This window comes from Macaca thibetana, chromosome 15 (assembly GCF_024542745.1).
Source record: "Macaca thibetana thibetana isolate TM-01 chromosome 15, ASM2454274v1, whole genome shotgun sequence".
NCBI lineage: Eukaryota > Metazoa > Chordata > Mammalia > Primates > Cercopithecidae > Macaca > Macaca thibetana.
Window position 1 is genome coordinate 9629594 of NC_065592.1, and position 14929 is coordinate 9644522.

A 14929-nucleotide genomic window follows, 5' to 3' on the forward strand; every position below is an offset into this window, starting at 1 on the left:
CAAGAGACTTGAAGTTTGGGACACGTGGGTCCAAATCCAGCTCCAGCAAGAAATAATTCTGTGACCCCAGGCAAATTGTTTAGCCTAAGCCTCTGCTTTTACAATTTCTTTTATTTTGTTTTTATATTTTTGGAGACAGAGTCTTGCTCCACTCCGTGGTCCAGGCTGGAGTGCAGTGGCAAGGTCTTGGCTCACTGCAACCTCCACTTCCCAGGTTCAAGCGATTCTCCTACCTCAGCCTCCCGAGCTTCTACAATTTTAAACCAGGAATAATGCCACCTTCCTTGTAGACGTGTATGCAGTGACCCAAAAGACGTCTAAGAGATATTAAGCATAAAAGAATGTTGCTGAGCAGTACATAAAATCTGTGAAAGAAGCCAGTCATAAAAGGCAAATACTCTGATTTCACTTATTCGCCTAAGTGAATACACAGAAAGCAGAAGGGATACCAGGCCCTGGGGGAGTAGGAAATGGGGAGTGAGCATTTAATAGGTGCAGAGAGTTTCAGTTTTGCAAGATGAAAGCAGCTCTGGAGATGGGTGGCAGTGATGGATGCACAACATGAATGTACTTAATACCACTGAAGTGTACACTTACAAATGGTTAAGATGGTAAATTTTATGTCATGTGTATTTCACCACAATAAAAAAAAATTAGGAAATATGATCTTTTTTTTTTTTTTTTTTTTTTGAGGTAGAGTCTCACTCTGTCCCCCAGGCTGGAGTACAGTGGTGTGGTCTTGGCTCACTGCAACCTCTACCTCCTGGGTTCAAGCGATTCTCCTGTTTCAGCCTCCCAAGTAGCTGGGACTACAGGTGTGCGCCACCATTCCTGGTTAATTTTTGTATTTTTTTTTTTTTTTTTTTTTGAGACGGAGTCTCGCTCTGTCGCCCAGGCTGGAGTACAGTGGCCGGATCTCAGCTCACTGCAAGCTCCACCTCCCGGGTTTACACCATTCTCCTGCCTCAGCCTCCCGAGTAGCTGGGACTACAGGCGCCCGCCACCTCGCCCGGCTAGTTTTTTGTATTTTTAGTAGAGACGGGGTTTCACCGGGTTAGCCAGGATGGTCTCGATCTCCTGACCTCGTGATCCGCCCGTCTCGGCCTCCCAAAGTGCTGGGATTACAGGCTTGAGCCACCGCGCCCGGCCTAATTTTTGTATTTTTAGTAGAGACGGGGTTTTGCCATGTTGCCCACGGTGGTCTCAAACTCCTGACCTCAAGTGATTCACCTGCCTTGGTGTCCCAAAGTGCTGGGATTACAGGTGTCAGCCACTGCACCTGGCCTGTTACTGGTATAATTTTTTTTTTTTTGAGACAGAGTCTCGCTCTGTTGCCCAGGCTGGAGTGCAGTGGCACAATCTCTGCTCACTGCAAGCTCCGCCTCCCAGGTTCACACCATTCTCCTGCCTCAGCCTCCCAAGTAGCTGGGACTACAGGCGCCCACCACCATGCCCAGCTAACTTTTTGTATTTTTAGTAGAGATGGGGTTTCATCGTGTTAGCCAGGATGGTCTCGATCTCCTGACCTCGTGATCCACCTGCCTCAGCCTCCCAAAGTGCTGGGATTACAGGCGTGAGCCACCGCGACCAGCAATTTTTTAAAACAAGAATGATGGCTGGGCACGGTGGCTCACACTTGTAATCCCAGCACTTTGGGAGGCCAAGGTGGGTGAATTACTTGAGATCAGGAGTTTGAGACCAGCCTGGCCAACGTGGCGAAACCCCGTCTCTACTAAAAATACAAAAAAATTAGGTGGGCATGGTAGCATACACCTGTAGTCCCAGCTACTCAGCAGGCTGAGGCAGGAGAATCGATTGAACTTGGGAAGCGCAGGTTGCAGTGGACTGAGACTGCGCTGCTGTACTCCTGCCTGGGTGACAGAGTGAGACTCTGTCTCAAAAAATAAAATTGTATCAGTAACAAACTTATTACTGTGTACAGAAAAAAATTTAGAAAGCTATGCATAGAACTGTATATAGTTAAGTCTACTCGTGGTAAGACTGTAGAGGGCTATCTATATTACACATTCTTCCATTATTTAAATCTGGTACGTTTATGAGTTGAAAAACTACTTGAAAATAAATCAAAAGACCTTCCTCACTGTGTGGTTTCTCAGGATGATAAAAGAATTTATGAGTAGCTGCCATCCGTATATTAGAAACAGGTCAGCCTCATCCTGCCTGCCCTACCTCATAACACTCACTCTCAGCAGCTTGTAGTCCTCACCTCCTGGGAGCAGAGCAGGGAGGAGCTCAGACCCCAGAGCTGGGCAACTCAAAAATCCAACCCCACCACTGCCTCAATGGGGCCTCAGAGCCTCTGTGTCCTCAATGGCAAGATGGAAATATTACATTCTAAAATATTACAGCCTAAAATGGGTTATAGCTGTGAAATGGGTTATCGTGAGAAATAAAAGTAAGGCATCATATGTCAATACAACACCGGACACACGCAGGCTGTCGTTCCACGGTCCCACCTGCCATCGCAGATGACCCTCCCAGAATTCAGTGGGGACTGACCTGGGTGAGGGTCGAGCCTCAAGCACCATGTCTCTGAGCAGGGGCCAGACCACTCGGAGACCCCCTAAGACTCGCTGGGACTTGCAGAACCTCGAACACTTGGAGACCCTCCCAGGCTCAGGACCTCCGTGTGGCAGAGTTGGCCATCTGCTTTCAGAGCCAGTCCTTAGCTTCAGCCCCAGTCCACATCCCCTGGATGCTTCTCGAAGACAGGGAAAGGAGTCAAGAAATGACAAGCTGCCCACTCTGTCCCAGAGAGAGACACCCCCCAGCATGCACCAGACCCCATGTGGGCCCACGGGGATTTGGCGTGGCTCCCACACCTGGGCGGCAGGCAGGCGGGCTGCGGGTAAACAGGGCACAGAGAGCCTTTTGTGAAAGCACAAACAAGGCTGAGCCGGGAAAACTTCCCAGGCAGGAGGGAAGGCGGGAGGCTGGCACCCCTCCTGTACCGGAGATGGGAAGGCTGGCCCTCCAGTGCTCTCCCAGGGAGCAGGAAGGGGCCGCTCTCAACAGGCCCTGTCCCGAGAGGCTTCCAAGCCTGTGGATCTGCTCCCACCACGGGCCATGAGTCATGTGCTTCCCCCATCCCAGAGCCAGAGGGGGAGGAGAGGTCTCAGCCTCCACCCTCCCCAGGGCGGCCACTGCCCTGGAGGCCCCCACACCCAGCTGGGGTGAGTCAGAGGCTGCTGGCTGGAGGTGCTGCCTGGCTTGGGATTCACCCTGTGTAGAAGGGCACACCCTCACTTCCTGGGGAGAGGAAGAGGGGAGATGCCAGGGCTGGATGGGGAGGGGAGCACGGGTCAGTTCCAAACTGCTCTCACCTGCGCTGGGCCCCCAACCAGGTTCATCCTCACGCCAACTTGTAAGGGCATGGCCCGCCTTCTAGGGTGAAAGGCAACAGGCGAGGGACACCCACCTGGGCTTCTCCCAGCAGCTCCAGAGCCAAGCACAGAGAGGAAGCAGGTGGGGCTGGAGGTGCAGCCTCAGGACCTGCCCTCGCCCTGCTAGGCTGGGGCAGGAGCGCCCAGTTACTGACTGTCAGCTAAGTGTCCTTGCCCCATCTCCCAACCCTCATGCAAAGCAGCAAGGTGGCACCCACCTCACCACGAGACTGTGAGAAAGTCCCTTCACCTTGCTAGGCTCTAGTTTCCTCATCCGTAAAATAGGCTGACAAGTCTATTGCTCGAAGGGTTGTGATGAGGACAGGAGACAGTCCATATAAAGCTTTTGGACTAGTGCTTGCCACACAGTAAGGCTCTGGAAGCTTCGCTGGTGTTATTATTATGGAAGAGTTTATCAGTCCTTTTATGGGTGTGATGTCTGAGGCCCAGAGAAGTTTGGTAACCTGCCCGAGGCCACTAGGGCTAGGAAGAGCTGGGAAGACGCACCCCAAGCCTGATTTTCCATTGTGCCAACCTGCCTCAAAGGCAAGTGGGCCTCCTGGACCCGCCTGGGACCCAGGCCCTTGAAGATAATTCTTGAGACAAGACCCTCTTTTCCCTAGGGGTACATGGAAGCCACGGCTCTACAGGGAACCCCATCAGGCCATACTCAGATGCCTCTGGTCTCACAGGTACCGCTATAAGGAAGCTCTGGAAGGGAGTCTAGCTCTGGGTTTAGGGCCAGAAGGCAGTGTTAGGTCTGGGCCCTGGGGTCAGAGGGGCCTGGAAGGCAAGCCATTTTAATGTTTTTTGAGACAGGATCTTGCTCTGTCGCCCAGGCTGGAGTGCAATGGTGCGATCACGGCTCACTGCAACCTTGAACTCCTTGACTCAAGCAATCCTTCAGCCTCAGTCTCCGAGTAGCTGAAACTATACGCATGTGCCACCGTACCTGGCTATTTTTAAAAATATTTTGTAGAGATAGGTTGTTACGTTGCCCAAGCTGGTCTTGAACTCCTCGGCTCAAGCAGTCCTCCAGTCTCAGCCTCTACGCAGCTGAAACTACATGCACATGCCACCACACCTGGCTAATTTTTTTTTTTAGACGGGGTCTCACTCTGTCGCCCAGACTAGAATGCAGTGGCACAATCTTGGCTCACTGCAATCTTCACCTCCCAGGTTCAAGCGTTTCTCCTGCCTCAGCTTCCCAAGTAGCTGGGATTACAGGTGCACGCCACCATACCCAGCTGATTTTTGTATTTTTTAGTAGAGATGGGGTTTCTCCATGTTGGCCAGGCTGGTTTTGAACTCCTGACCTCAGGTGATCCACCCGCCTCGGCCTCCCAAAGTGCTGGGATTACAGGCGTGAGCCACTGCACCCGGACTAATATTTTTTATTTTTGTAGAGACAGGTCATTATGTTGCCCAGGCTGGTCTAGAACTCCTGGGCTCAAGCAATCCTCCCACCTCAGCCTCCCAAAGTGCTGGGATTACAGGTAGGAACCACCACATCCAGCCAACACTCATATTTGCACATGGAGTCATGGCCACACACGATTTACAGGACTTAACCTGTTACGAACACCAGCACTGCCTTCTTAGACAGGTTATGAAATGTGGCTACCAGTACCCTAGAGAGGCAGCAGACGCATCTTCTGTTGGGATCCCGGGGGACTGGGCACTGGCCAAGCCCTAGGCAGGTCAGGCGGAGGACTGGAGGGTCTGACAGAGGGTGAGCTGCCTGGTACCTGACTCTCTAGGCTAGAAAGGGGTTACCCCCAGTGATCCTGATCCATGGAGTCAGCTGGGAGATGCGAGGTGTCCTGCAGGGCCAGGATTCCCGCCCACCACCCCCGCTGCTGGCCAGTGCGTTTGTCATTGCTGCCCGTCAGAGGGCGCAGGTTTGGCAGATGCACTCTGAGGGCATCCAGGTGGCATGTGAAAGCTGTGGAATTTTACAGCCACTTTTACTCCAGTGGAACATCGCTCTAGGCGTGAGGCTTAGATTGCAGCAAGCAATTTAATTTTGAGGTTTTAAGCCCTCAAGAGACGTTTAGATGTAGACGAACTTGCTGCGAGACGCAAGACGCAACAGAAATGCATCTGGAAGACGGCAGGGAACATTTGTGGCCGGGAGTAAAAGCCCTTCTAGAAACCTCAGCCCCACACACCCTTGAGGAGGGAAGCTTAAGCCCCTCGCCTTCCCAACACACATACACACACACACACACACACAAAATGAAGCCACTAAAAAACAACTGTCTGGCCGAGTGCAGTGGCTCATGCCTCTAATCCCAGCACTTTGGGAGGCCGAGGCGGGTGGATCACCTGAGGTCAGGAGTTCAAGACCAGCCTCTATCCTGGCTAACATGGTGAAACCCCGTCTCTACTAAAAATACAAAAAACTAGCCGGGCGTGGTGGCGGGCGCCTGTAGTCTCTCTCAGCTACTTGGGAGGCTGAGGCGGGAGAATGGCGTGAACCCGGGAGGCGGAGCTTGCAGTGAGCCGAGATCACGCCACTGCACTCCAGCCTGGGAGACACAGCGAGACTCCGTCTCAAAAAAAAAAAAAAAAAAAAAAAAAAGACCAGCCTGACCAACATGGTGAAACCCCATCTCTACTAAAAATACAAAAATTAGCCGGGCATGGTGGTGCACACCTGTAATCCCAGCTACTTGGGAGGCTGAGACAGGAGAATCACTTGAACGCAGGAGGCAGAGGCTACAGTGAGCCAAGATGGCACCATTGCACTCCAGGCTGGGCAACAGAACGGGACTCCATCTCAAAAAAATAAAAATAAATTTAAAAAAATAGGCCAGGCGCGGTGGCTCACGGCTGTAGTCTCGGAACTTTGGGAGGCCAAGGCGGGTGGATCACAAGGTCAGGAGATTGAGACCAGCCATGGCCAATATGGTGAAACCCCATCCCTACTAAAAATACAAAAATTAGCCAGGCGTGGTGGCGGACGCCTGTAGTCCCAGCTACTCGGGAGGCTGAGGCAAGAGAATGGCGTGAACCAGGGAGGTGGAGGTTGCAGTGAGCAAGATTGCGCCACTGCACCCCAGCCTGGGTGACAGAGCAAGACTCCGTCTCAAAAAAAAAAAAAAAAAAATTAATTAATTAAAAAAGTAAAAAAAATACCAACTGTCCAGTCCCAGTCCTGTGGGGAGTTCAGCCCTGTATCCACACCAAGGGCATGAATTCTGCGGTAAACGACGGGGACTAAGGCTGAAAGAGTGGCCTCTGGTCAGTGTTTCTCAGCATTGTTTGTAGCCCACCAGCCTCACAACTGCTGGGGAGGCATCTTCAAAGCGCAAATTCCTGGGGCCTACCTTCCAGGGCAGACTCTGCAGGTCTGTGGTGGTGGGCTCAGGGGAACAGCATTTTAAACAAGCTCCCAGGTGACTCTGAAGGCCCCCAAAAGCCTGGGAACCTGAGAAAAGGAGCAGTGGAGAGTGAAGCAGAAAGAGCCCAGCTGCCAAGTCATACCAACCTGGGTTCAAGCACTGGCTTTGCCACATGTACATTGTATAACTTTGGGCCAGAGACCTCATCCCTCTGGGCCTTGGTCTGTAAAATGGTAAAGCAACCTCACACACAAGGCTGTGGCGAAGGTAAGATGGGCAAATTCGTGCAGCATCCCAGCATGCGGCTTAGCACTGAGACACGGTGCTGAGGATGACCACGCACTGTGAAGGTGCTACTGCAGGAAGGAGGAGAAGCCGGAGATGCTGAGCACCATCTGTGGAGCGGTCAGCTCCGCGGCTCTCTCCCAAGCAGTGTATGGGAAAGAAAAGAGACTCCTGGGGAAGAATGGAGGAAGTGACATGGGGGAGGGACAGCGACAGGACAATGAGCCTGAAAAACACAGGTGAGATGTCAGGAGCTCCAGCACAGACCTCACTCCCAACGCGATCCTGCCAGACGCTCTCGCAGCCCCACAAAATGAGGCTGCCACGCCTGTACACTCTCCTTGCCCAAACCCTTCCTGAGGCCAGCTAGAAAAGAGAGCATCTTTGGACCCGGGTAGCAGGGTGGACCCTCCTCCTGCTCCTCACCTGCCCACTCTCAGAACTAAAACTTGAAAGGAGCGTGCCAAAAGGACCACAACCAACGCTTTCTCCAGAGACAGCAAGGGTAAACTGAGTCAGGGTCTGCCTGTTCCTTCCTGTCCCCGGGAAGGGCCGGGCTCAGGAGAACAATGGCTCAGACTCAATTTGTCTCAGCTTGATTCGTGTGTGTCCCCTGAACCCAGGCGGTGGGTGGAGGCCAAAACCCCTCAGGCCGGCCCATGTGGTTCACTCCACACCATCCTTGGCAAGGAGGAGGAATTATGATCTGACAAGCAGGACATGCTGCTTCCTGCTCAGCGCTGCCCAGCATGAAAGACTACAGTTCAGGCCTCCCCTCTCTCCAGGGGACAGAGTTCGTCAAAACCAACAGGAAACTCCTACAGGGCAGAGCCAGGAGTTGGCTGACCTTGTCCCATAAACAGGAGAGTGGACACAATCACACACCAGGCACTTCCCACCTCCCTCTGCTGCTGTAAATGCCCAAACAGCTCAAAACTCTCAGCATGTGAGGGGGAGGGGCCGGGGGGGGGGCTCAGGGGTGTGCATTCTGCCAGGACCACACACAACTCTACCTCTTGCATGGGAAAGAGGTCCCGGGGATATCATTAAATGAAACAAAAGCAAGCTGTGAATCAGCAACTCAAACATGACCAGATTTATATAAAAATAAGCAAATGGTAATAACAGATGTGGAAGAGTATACCCCTTCCCATTCACACCTCTGAAGATGGGAATCAGCGGAGCCTCATTTCCTAGATGACATTAAAGATCCAAACAGGCCTGGCATGGTGGCTCACACCCGTAATCCCAGCACTTTGGGAGGCCGAGGTAGGAGGATCTCTTGAACCCAGGAGTTCGAGACCAGCCTGGGCAATGTAGAGAGGCTCTATCTCCACAATAAATAAATAAAATTAGCTGGGCACGGTGGTGCACACCTGTAGTCCCAGCTACTTAGGAGGCTGAGGCAGGAGGATCACTGGAGCCTTGGCGATCAAGGCTGAATCATGATGGTGCCACTGCACTCCAGCTTGGGCAACAGAGTGAGACCCTGTCCCCCAAAAATAGCCAAACAGTATAAAAACATACAATGAATATGCAACTATGTCGGTAATCACACACACAAAAAATTACTATTTCTTTTAAAATCCAGGCTGGGAGACTTAGGCCTTCCTTCACACAAAAAACTGAGGTGAGACGTAAAGGCAGGGAGGCCTCAGGGCAGAGAATGAAGGGCCCTGGCCCAGGATTCCAGGGTCTGGATTCAAGTCGCATGTCCTTGCCTTCTTTACAGATGAGTCTGGGCAAGTTGCTTCCTCACTCTGATCCTCAGTTTCCACATCTGTAAACTGGAGATAATGGCCACTGCCTGAGCATCCTCAAATGGTCAAATGAGATCACCGACCTGAGTATGTTTGGAAAATTATACAGCCGTCTATACATACACCAGCTATGACTCACGACCACCTTCTAGGACATGCACTCTGCCAACTGCCTGCTCTATGTCAACATATTTAATCCTCCACATGCTCTCAAGGGACTCTCCTGCCTCTGGGAACTGTTTTCCAAAGCACAGGCCAAGGAATCCCAGTCCCCAAAGATGTCTACACAATCAAATAAGTGTGGGGAAACATGAGTCACTAGCTCCCTTATCGTGGTCAGCTCAATCCATTCAAGGCTCGGATAAGTCCTACAGCAAGGATAACAAGAAGTCTTCGTTTCCGGAATTAACACTGTGACCGAAGAAACTGGTGTCTCATGGAACACACTTGGGAAACGTGGTTCACGCTTTTTTGGGAAATGTGGTCATGATGCTGCATTAGCAAAACCCAGACTGATAAGATCTGGGGTGAGGGAGCAAAAACAGAGGTTTGCAATGAAACAACTTAGCAGTCAATGAATGCAGCAAGCAGACATTACTCAGCGGGAGAAAGAAGAAGACAGTAATTCTGCTGTCTGCCACTCTGCCCTGAACCTACAGTAAGAAGAGCAAAGGACTGTGGGGACAGAGATGCTACCCTTTGTTCCCCAAGCTGGGAAGGGCACTTGACTGGAGCTGGAGCTGGCTGGGAAGGAGAGGGGCCCAGTCCTTACCCCAAGGACGGCTCTGCTATCTGCGCGTCGGCTGTCGGTGCTGAGGCTGGCCCACGTCTGCCTGGGCAGGGTCCTGGCATTCCTTTTGCTCCATGGACGCTGCCTCCCTACAAGGAAGCGAGAGCTGCCGTCAGCAGGCACATGTGTGACTGTCGCAGTTACCTGCCGCACTGCCAGCACTTCCTGAGAGCCTGCTTGGTAGCAGGCCCTTGGCTGGGCTCTGGGGTGACAAAAGAGGTTTTTTTTGAGACAAGAGTCACACTCTGTCACCCAGGCTGGAGTACAGTGGTGCGATCTTGGTTCACTGCAACCTCCGCCTCCCGCATTCAAGTGAGTCTCCTGCCTCAGCCTCCCGAGTAGATGGGATTTCAGGCGCGCACCACCAAGTCTGGCTACTTTTTGTATTTTTAGTAGAGACAGGGTTTCCCCATGTTGGCCAGGCTGCTCTCGAACTCCTGATCTCCAGCGATCTGCCCACCTCAGCTTCTCAAAGTATTGGGATTATAGGCATGAGCCACCGCACCTGGTGGACAAGAGAGGTTCTGACAGAGCACCACCCTCCAGAACCTGGTCGACTGAGGAGGTGCCAAGTCAGTAGCGATGGCCTGAGAGCTCAGAGCTCTGCTGCGGGGGAGCCAGGAGAAGCGCTAGACCCAGACTAGTCGGGTCAGGGAAGGCTTTCTGGAGGAGGACTTGTCTGAGTTGACTCCTAAGAGTAGGAGCTGGAAAAAGAACATTCCAGGCAGGAAGAACAGCACACCTTTACCTAGAGGAGAGAAGACATGGCATCCGGAGAAGGCTTCAGGGCTCGACATGGCGAGATCCAGAGCCAGAGAGGGGAAGTGGCAAGAGATGAGCCACAGCGGGGTGGCTGGGTCAACCAGCCTCTGCCCAGACTCCAACTTAAACACCAAATCAACCCATCACCTCCGACAGTCAACCAGCCTCCAGTGAGCATTTACTCCGTATGCGCCAGACACTGTGCAGAACTGTGCATGGGGGTGGCAGGGTGGGGAAAGAGGTGTGATTACCACAATACATGGGTTTCAGGGAGCCGGGAGCTTAGGAGAGTGGCCCAGCCACCAGAGAGAGCCAAAGGATCAGCAGGAGTTACCCAGGAAGGAGGAGAGCGGGGGCAGACAAAGACACCTGGACTGATCTAGGAGGGATGGCTGTTTTTGCAACATTTCTACCACTGCGTATTTATTTACTACACTGACTAAGTTCCAGGCACTGTGCTGGGAGGACAGACATGGAAGATGGTCTCCGCCATCATGGGAAGTAGGTCAACAACCCCGCAATTCCACATGGGGTGGTGGTGACTAGGCAGTAAAGCACCTACAGCTATATAGGCACAGAGGCCATCCAAGCCAACCTCTACCTCACTCTACCCTCCGTGTCAAGGATGAGGCACCCACTGAGGCTGTGTGGTCCAATCACCTGCCCATGGCAGAGCCAGGTCCAGAACGTGGGCCCCTGGACTCCGTCACTGATGATTCTAGTCCCTCCTCTTCCAGAAAGCATACCCTGACCACCCCCTACATACCCACCCCGAGCTAATTCCTTCTTCCTCTGGGCTGCTTCTGTAATATTTCCATTAATATGGTGGCCACAGTGTATCAGAACTTATGTGTCTTCCGGTCTGCCTCTCCTCCCAGAATGCAGTTCTCAGGAGGACAGGGATGTTTTCCCAGCCATCCCAGGCCCCAGACGGGCACTTTCTAAAGAATCGCTGAATGAATGAATGAATGAATGAGTCAAGGCATGGAGAGACCGTGTGCTGGGCTCTAGAGCCCCACATCCATCCCACCTGAATCTCCAAGAGGTCTTGGCCCATCAGTGTGTGCCTCAGTTTCTCCATGTGAAAACCTGGAATCACCTCTACTCGAAGAGGAGGAAGTCAGGAACCAGGATGATTTCCTTCCAACTCCTACAGGCAAGGTCCAGGCCAAACCAGGCAGCAACCCAGGGTCTGGCCACTTCCCTGAGTTCTGACCATGGGAGTGATCCCCAGGATCCCCTACAGTTCAGAAAGGCCACTCAGAGTTTGCAAAGGAACTGGTTTCCTGGTGGGTGTGCCTATGGGATGGAGAACCACCACATCTAGTCAAGTTCTGGGGGGACGTCATGAACATTTCCTGCGCCCCCTGCTCTGTTTTTTTTTTTTTTTTTTTGCTTTTATGAGACTGAGTTTTGTTCTTCTTGCCCAAGCTGGAGTACAATGGTATGATCTCGGCTCACTGCAACCTCTGCCTCCTGGGTTCAAGCAATTCTCCTGCCTCAGCCTCCCGAGTAGTGGGGATTACAGGCGCGCAGCACCATGCCTGGCTAATTTTTTGTATTTTTAGTAGAGATGGGGTTTCACCATGTTGGCCAGGCTGGTCTCAAACTCCTGACCTCGTGATCTGCCCACTTCAGCCTCCCAAAGTGCTGGGATTACAGGTGTGAGCCACCACGCCCGGCCCTGCGCCCCCTGTTCTATACCCTATGGTCCCTAGAAGGCAGGGGGCATGAGACCCCATGCCAAAGCCCTGAGACCAGGAAAACAAGGAAGCAGAGACCAGTCACCCAGTCACTCATCCCTGTCATGTCCACAACAGCCTCCTCCAGCACAGGTCATCTGTCCTTGCCTCCCTTCATGAGCCAGAGGAAGACTTGACCTTCACGGAAGCTACATCAGTGAGACTGAGCAATCAGCACTGCCCAGCCTCTCTGAACAAACTCCCACTCCCCTATCCCCTCCACAGGAAGTATCAGCAACAGCTGATCTCCTCCCCCTTCTCACAGTCTGTCTGCCAGGTGGTCTGCTCCAAAGGGCAGAATACAGTTTGGCAGGGGTTAAGAGTACTACCAACAGAAGAGGTGGAAGAGACCCTTGGGAACTTCGGGCTCCCCCAGTTCCCTTCCTCTCACCAGGTGCTCTCCCTCCACACCTCATTCTCAAAAGGCTTCCTGAGGTAGGGCAGGGGAAAAGGAGTCAGTGGAAGTGTGGCTCAAGCAGGAACCACCCACCCTTCCAGCCAACTCTCCATCAGGAGGCGGCTACCAGACAACCCCTGACCCATCTCTCCTTCCCAAAAAAGGCAACAATCACAACAGCTGAGAACCCCGGTTCACTCCAGTCCAGATCAAGGGGAAGAAGCAGTCAGCGAAAGCAGCAGAATCATCACGAACTCCATGACCCCAGCTATGCCCCTTCAGCCTGGGAGCTCAGTTTGCTGGGTGTCCAGCTCACCTAGGGCTGGACCAGGCCCGGACCTCACTTGATCTGGCCCTCGGGGCCACCTGAATGCACAGGACTGGGACAGGGTCTGGGTTCTTAGATCCCGAACCGGTCTTCCCAGATATCCCATCCCAGACAGGCCCCAAGAGCCTAGCCGGGGATCCTGCCCCCAAGTCAGGGCACTGCCCCTATCGGGAACGAGAGGAAGGAGGGGTGCAAGGGAAGAGAAGGGGACCAGGAACTCAGGAGAAGACAACTACGGGAATCTCTGGAAAAGAAATGGCAAGGGGAGAGCCCAGAAGTGGAACCTCTAGGAAGGGGAGAGTGTGTGTGGAGGGGTGAGGATCTGGGGGGACCCAGGGGATGACAAGGGGACATGGGGGAGCGAGGCGGAAACTCCTGGTTTCTGGAGCACAAGGAGGCACAGGGGGGCCTGGGAGGGGGCTCGCGCGCCGCGGAGCCGGCAAGAGGTGGTGCCCCGGAGACCCCGGGCACTGGGGAGCCCAGAGGTAGGCCGAATACCGCGGGAGGTCCCCAGGGGGCCGGCCCCGGGGCAGAGCCCCAGATGCCCCCGGCCGCCCGGGACCGGGCAGCTGGCCGAGGGCGTGTGTAAGTGGGTTTCGAGAGGTGACAGCTCGCGCCCCTTTCCCCACCCCCTCCACTCACCTGGGCTCGCCGCGCACGGCCGCCCAGCAGGCAGCCCCAGGCCCCGGCCGCTCCGTCCCGCCGCCGGCCGCAGCGCTGCTCCGGCGCCTCCTTTTGTTTGTCCCTCACTGCACCACTCAGCCTCCTCCGCCCCGGAAGTGACGTCACCGCCAGGCGCGAACGCGGCGGCCAGGGCGTCGCCATCTTTATGAGGGGAACTCTAGCTGCGCCTTCACCCGGTCTCGCCCCCGCGCTACCGCCCTGTTGCTTCGGGGCGGAAGTAGCGGAGCCCGGGCTCGGCCCCCTTAAAGGGACAGGGACTGCTGCAACCTACCGGGTGTACTTGGGAACGAGAGGTGAAGCGGCCCAGGCGGGGGTGAGTAGCTGTGTCGGAGCGTCACTGCCCGGAGGTCAGGTGCCGAGGCTGGGAGGGCCTGCTAACGGTTCCGAGCTTGGTTGTGCTAGAGTGCTTAATGAGTTTGACGCTACTAAGGATAACGGAGTGGCTGCTCAGAATGATTGAGCCGCCCGCGGGAATCAACTGCGCGTGCTGCTCGCCGATCCTCGCTCGGACACTGGAGCTGGTCCTCTCTGCACCCAAATCCCCCTCCCACGACCGCGCCGGTGGAGATGGCACCCGAGACAACAGGGAATTCTGGGCAGATCTGGGGTTGGAACTGGGTCCCCAGGCTCCAGCTCTGCAGCTCCATGAATCCACCTGGGTCCTCGAAAATTCCCTGGCTGATAACAGTAACGGCAACCAAATTAAAAAATAATCCATACAATGGAATACTGTGCAGCCATTAAGATGAAAAATGTTTAATATGCACTAATATAGGGCGACTTCTAAGATACCTTAGGTTAGAAAAGGAAGCAACAGAAAAAACAGCGTTGATGGGTGCTGTCCATCTTTGCGTAGAAGGACGCGTGAGGGTGGGGGTATCTGCGGGTGTGCGCACCAGCTGTCTGATAAGATGCATAAGAAGTTGTTAATTGGCGGGCGCGGTGCTCAAGCCTGTAATCCCAGCACTTTGGGAGGCCGAGACGGGTGGATCTGGGTACCTGGGTCAGGAGAGAAAGACCATCCTGGCTAACACGGTGAAACCCCGTCTCTACTAAGAAATACAAAAAATAGCCGGGCGAGGTGGCGGGCGCCTGTAGTCCCAGCTACTTGGGAGGCTGAGGCCGGAGAATGCGTGAACCCGGGAGGCGGAGCTTGCTGAGCTGAGATCCGGCCACTGCACTCCAGCCTGGGCTACAGAGTGAGACTCCGAAAAGAAAAAAAAAAAAAAGCCGGGCCGGGCGCGGTGGCTCAAGCCTGTAATCCCAGCACTTTGGGAGGCCTGAGGCCAGACGGGTGGATCACAAGGTCAGGAGATCGAGACCATCCTGGCTAACAAGGTGAAACCCCGTCTCTACTAAAAAATACAAAAAAAAAAAAAAAAAAACTAGCCGGGCGAGGTGGCGGGCGCCTGTAGTCCCAGCTACTCGGG

At 53.8% G+C, this 14929-nt stretch overlaps 3 protein-coding genes across 3 annotated transcripts in view; 2 read left to right on the forward strand and 1 right to left on the reverse strand.

The window, feature by feature from the left end:
• Positions 1 to 13596, reverse strand: part of LRRC8A (leucine rich repeat containing 8 VRAC subunit A) — a 39483-nt gene extending 25887 nt beyond the window's left edge. The window contains exons 1-2 of the mRNA XM_050759872.1: positions 13458 to 13596; positions 9569 to 9675 (exon numbers count right to left, since the gene is read on the reverse strand). The gene's annotated coding sequence lies outside the window, so the exon portion shown is untranslated. The remainder of the gene's footprint in view (positions 1 to 9568; positions 9676 to 13457) is intronic.
• Positions 1 to 14929, forward strand: part of SPOUT1 (SPOUT domain containing methyltransferase 1) — a 256133-nt gene that overhangs the window by 188626 nt on the left and 52578 nt on the right. The window lies entirely within an intron of this gene.
• The window catches only part of KYAT1 (kynurenine aminotransferase 1), a 46302-nt gene continuing 44543 nt past the window's right edge, over positions 13171 to 14929 (forward strand). The window contains exon 1 of the mRNA XM_050760123.1: positions 13171 to 13300. The gene's annotated coding sequence lies outside the window, so the exon portion shown is untranslated. The remainder of the gene's footprint in view (positions 13301 to 14929) is intronic.